Genomic DNA, 6,000 nt, shown 5'->3' with positions numbered 1-6,000 from the left:
AACAAACATGTGACGTCATCGTCTGCGACTTCCGGTAGAGGCTGGGCTTTTTCTCTTAGCACCGAAAGTTGCGAACTTTATCGTGGATGTTCTCTACTAAATCCTTTCAGCAAAAATATGGCAATATCGCGAAATGATCAAGTAGAACGGACCTGCTATCCCCTTTTAAATAAGAAAATCTCATTTCAGTAGGGCTTTAAGGTTGAACTATGAGTTTGCTCTACAAAACGTCTCGTCCACATCCGTCACCTAATTGTCTCGGCAAGGGAAATCCTCACCTCAGAGAGCCTTGCAATGCAAGAGTTTGACCTTGTCGCTTCATGCCCGCCATGATCAATGAGGTCTGAAATGTCGGACGGTGGCGTGTGTGGAGATTTCCTCCTGGAATTTTCTGAAGGTTGCAGGCGAGCATCCATGGAATTCAGAGAGGCCTCGGCTGCCTGGAGAGACGTACGCATGTTTTTATAAGTGGAGGTAGTCACCAAGGAGTGGACTTCCTGGCCTTGTTTGGGGGGTTTTTTACGGCCTCGAGCAGACGCTTGAACTGGCAGCTGGTTTGGCAGAATGCGCCGCATCTCCATCCCGAGGAAGCACATCCTGGCAGGCGACTAAAACCCGCGTCTGCCAGCGCTCGGAGCCGTGAAGCGTCCTCAACCCGGGGGGGCTGACATTTGCGCCGTCCGGTCGGGAGAGGGCGGACATGATGGAAATATCAACTCGGTGTAGGGGATGACTGGCGGTGGAGGCGTGGGCGAGCGCTTAGCTCCGACGGAAGGGTAATGGGACAGATGTAATTATGTCGCAATGGTGAGCAAAGAGGGTTTTGACAGCATGGAGGAGTGGAAGTGACAGCGGAGGACAGGAGCAGGATGATGGAGAGGATTCGGAGCGTCAGGGAACATCGTCCTTTTGAAAAGGTCTCATTATAAACATGTTGTTTTTATTTGACAGGTTCGATTCTCCCCACGTTAAGAAGTTGGCTCCAGTTCTGATGGATGAACGAGCTCAGAAATGTCACTGCGGAGGACGGATGTGACACCCCGAATCTTGGTACGTGGCCTGGAGACCAGAGTAAAACAACTTGCAATGAGCCTAGTCTATAAAATCCGCTACACCTCCCTGACACCGAAGTACATGTCAAACTATTTCCTAAAAGGGGAACATTATCACCAGACCTATGTAAGCGTCAATATATACCTTGATGCTGCAGAAAAAAGACCATATATTTTTTTAACCGATTTCCGAACTCTAATGGGTGAATTTTGGCGAATTAAACGCCTTTCTGTTTATCGCTCTTTTTGCGATGACGTCAGAACTTGACGTCGCCGAGGTAACACAGCCGCCATTTTCATTTTCAACACATTGCAAACATTGGGTCTCAGCTCTGTTATTTTCCGTTTTTTCGACTATTTTTTGGAACTTTGGAGACATCATGCCTCGTCGGTGTGTTGTCGGAGGGTGTAACAACACTAACAGGGAGGGATTCAAGTTGCACCACTGGCCCGAAGATGCGAAAGTGTCTGCCGCCAGACCCCCATGCCTCGCCGGTCAAATGTGTCTCCACATTTGACCGGCGATGCTAAGACAGACATGGCACAGAGATGTATGGATAACCTGCAGATGCATTTACAACGATAAATTCAACGAAATCACAAAGGTGAGTTTTGTTGATGTTGACTTATGTGCTAATCAGACATATTTGGTTGCGGCATGACTGCCAGCTAATCGATGCTAACATGCTACGCTAATCGACGCTAACATGCTATTTACCGGCAGTGCTCAGGCAGACATGGCACAGAGATGTGTGGATTACCTGCAGATGCATTTGCAACGATAAAGTCAACGAATTCACAAAGGTGAGTTTTGTTGATGTTGACTTCCAGCTAATCGATGCTAACATGCTATGCTAATCGATGCTAACATGCTATTTACCGGCGGTGCTAAAGCAGACATGGCACAGAGATGTATGGATAACGTGTAGATGCATTTGCAACTACATTACGTTTCCTTCCATCCACATTTAATGCGAAAAAAACACTTACCAATCGAAGGATTTAAGTTACTCCAGTGTCACGAGATGCGAAAGTCCTGATCGTTTGGTCCGCACGTTTTACCGGCGATGCTAACACAGCTATTCGGCCATGCTATGGCTATGAATAGCGTCAATAGCTATTCGCTCAATAGCTTCAGTTTCTTCTTCAATACTTTCATACTCCAACCATCCGTTTCAATACATGCGTAATCTGTTGAATCGCTTAAGCCGCTGGAATCCGAACTAATGTCGCTATATCTTGCTGTGCTATTCGCCATTGTTTGTTTACATTGGCAGCCCTGTATGACGTCACAGGGAAATGGATAGTCGCATCGCAAATAGTGAAAATCAAGCACTTTAAAGCTTTTTTAGGGATATTCTGGGACCGGTAAAATTTTGAAAAAAAAATTCAAAAAATACAACAAGCCACTGGGAACAGATTTTTATTGTTTTTAACCCTTTTGAAATTGTGATAATGTTCCCCTTTGACCGTCATGATCACAACACCAGGGGGAGCTCCACAAACCACGTTAAACCCCGATTCCGATCCAACAAAGGTCTTAACTCATTCTGTTTCTATGCCACATCAATGTGGAATGCACTCCCAACAGGTGTAAAAGTAAGTGCATCTCTATATTCCTTCAAAACTGCTCTAAAACAACACCTCCAGGCAACTTCAACCCTTTACTAATACTCTCCTCCATTCACATCCCATCTCCCTGGATTGTAAATAACCTAATGTAAATAATCAAATGTACTTCTAATGTATATACTTGTTCTTATGCTATCTGAACGCACTATGTTCTCTACTTGCTGTACATATCCTATTAAGTCAGACCTACACTGTTTCAATGTCCATTTCTCTGTTGATGCAATTGTTGATGACTGAAGTACTGATATCAACCAAAGCTCCTCATCCCACCCCCCGGATTATAAATAATGTAAATAATTCAATGTATATACTATGATGATTAACTTGTGTGATGACTGAAATATGCTGATAATATATATTTGTACAATGAATTGATTAACGTGGACCCCGACTTAAAAACTGGCCCTAGTGTGTGAATATATATATATATATATATATATATATATATATATTTTTTTTTTTTTTTTTTTTTTTTTTTTTTTTTTAATTAATTTATTTATTTATTTTTAATCCACAACACAAATACAACGTTGAAACAACATTTTGACAACGTTTATTCAATTTCAAGTTTTGACATTGATTTGACCGTTGAAGTTTGGTCAGTTCCCAACCAATATTCAACAGCGCAAATACAATGTTGCAGCAACATGCTTTCTGACGACCTTTATTCAATGTCAGGTTGTGGTGTTGATTTGACTATTGACATTTGGTGATTTTCCAACCGACGTCAAACATCAACATTGTCTTGATTTACAAACACAACTATTTCGCAACGTTGTTTCAAAGTCAATTTAAAAGACGCGTATATATAATCCACGTTGTATCAATGTCTTGCGCCTGCTGGGGGCCCCACTATTTGAGAAGAACTGCCTTAAAGGGGAACATTATCACCAAACCTATGCAAGCGTCAATATATACCTTGATGTTGCAGAAAAAAGACCATGTGTTTTTTAAACCGATTTCCAAACTCTAAATGGGTGAATTTTGGCGAATTAAACGCCTTTCTGTTCATCGGTCTTTTAGCGATGACTTCAGAACGTGACATCACCGAGGTAATACACCCTCCATTTTCATTTTCACATTACAAACACCGGGACTCAGCTCTGTTGTTTTCCGTTTTTTTCGACAATTTTTTGGAACTTTGGAGACATCATGCCTCGTCGGTGTGTTGTCGGAGGGTGTAACAACACTAACAGGGAGGGATTCAAGTTGCACTACTGGCAAGACATCTGCCGCCAGACCCCAATTGAATTTGCCAGAGTGTCTGCACATTTTACCGGCGATGCTAAGACAGACATGGCACAGAGATTTATGGATAACCTGCAGATGCATTTGCAACGATTAAGTTAAAGAAATCACAAGGGTGAGTTTTGTTGATGTTGTTGACTTATGTGCTAATCAGACATATTTGGTCGCAGCATGACTGCCACCAACATTCTACGCTAATCGATGCTAACATGCTATTTACGCTAGCTGTATGTACATTTGAAGCTTGATACCCACATCTAATGCGAAACAAACACTTACCAATCGACGGATTTAAGTTGCTCCAGTGTCACAAGATGCGAAAGTCCTGATCGTTTGGTCTGCACATTTTACCGGCGATGCTAAAAAGGCAGCCATGCTATGGGCCACTTCATTAGGTACACTCATGCTATGGCCGAATAGTGTCAATAGCTATTCGCTCAATAGCTTCAATTTCTTCTTCAATTTCGTTTTCGCTATCTGCCTCCATACTCTGACCATCTGTTTCAATACATGCGTAATCTGTTGAATCGCTTAAGCTGCTGAAATCCGAGTCTGAATCCGAGCTAATGTCGCTGTATCTTGCTGTTCTACCCGCCATGTTTGTTTGTATTGGCAGCCCTGTATGACGTCACAGGGAAATGGACAGTCGCATCGCAAATAGGGAAAATCAAGAACTTTAAAGCTTTTTTTAGGGATATTCCGGGAGGTGTAAAATTTTGAAAAAAACTTCGAAAAATAAAACAAGCCACTGGGAACTGATTTTTATTGTTTTTAACCCTTTTGAAATTGTGATAATGTTCCCCTTTAAGTACTCAGTTGTGCTCTTTGCGGACACACAAATTTGCGTCGAAGCTACGAAGCACTTTTAAACGATCTCACGCGTTTGTTAAAAAAATGTGGAAAACCTCCAAACACATCTTTATTCAGTGCATGTCAAAAGTCAGCAGCGGAAGCAATGATGGCAGACGGGTGTCGACATTCAGCGCGGCGTGAAACCTGCTGGCGCTAATGACTGTCATGGCTGACAAATTCACAGAATGTGGCCAGAAAGTTTCCCGGCGTCTACGTCGTCCATTTGTCATGGCTGATTGCCCCGGTGGAGGCTTTAGCAACCGTCCCTGGCCAACACACGCCGCTGATGCAAATATCCAACCGGCGCATGAAGGAAATCCCATTTCCAGACTCCACGCCGACACCGAGGCTGTGGGACTGACCTTCTTTATCCTGCCGTGGTCCTAAAAACACTGCCAGCTTCTATGCAGCCTTGTATTTTCGTCACACCTCAGCAAAAGTGGGGAGCTTGTGTGCACTCCTACTTCCAAACCCTGTAATCCTAAATCCTTCTGGGGGAGGAAAAAATACAATCTTTGAACATAGGACCGCTTAATAAAACTGAAAGTGTGACACCTCCGAAAAGGAAGTCAACAGTGGCTTTTTCAGCTGCGTTTTAGTGACGGCTGCATTGATTGTTTTCACCTCCAAAGGATCGACGAGAGTGTTGTTACCTGACACAGAAATGTCACAAAAATCTCGGGAACCTTGAAGCAAAATAATTTAGTTCCTTGAGGAAGCCTTGGGAGACAGCTTCACTGAAAGCTTTTGTCCAAAATAGGATTTTACTTGAGTAAAAACAACCTAATTTTCAATGACGGTCTTCTGATTACTGTTAAAGGGGAACATTATCACAATTTCAGAAGGGTTAAAACCAATAAAAATCAGTTCCCAGTGGCTTATTTGATTTTTCAACGTTTTTTTCAAAATTTTACCCATCATGGATTATCACGAAAAAAGGCTTTAAAGTGCCTGATTTTCGCTAACTGTAAATCCACCCGTCTATTTTCCTGTGACGTCACATAGTGATGCCAATACAAACAAACATGGCGGATTGAACAGCAAGATACAGCGACATTTGCTCGGATTCAGACTCAGATTTCAGCGGTTTAAGTGATTCAACAGATTACATATGTATTGAAACGGATGGTTGGAGTGTGGAGGCAGATAGCGAAAACGAAACTGAAGAAGAAACTGAAGCTATTGAGTGAATAGCTATTGAAGCTATTCGGTGATC

The sequence above is a fragment of the Nerophis ophidion genome, linkage group LG01, assembly GCF_033978795.1.
Source record: "Nerophis ophidion isolate RoL-2023_Sa linkage group LG01, RoL_Noph_v1.0, whole genome shotgun sequence".
Lineage (NCBI taxonomy): Eukaryota > Metazoa > Chordata > Actinopteri > Syngnathiformes > Syngnathidae > Nerophis > Nerophis ophidion.
This window is presented reverse-complemented; position numbering follows the sequence as displayed.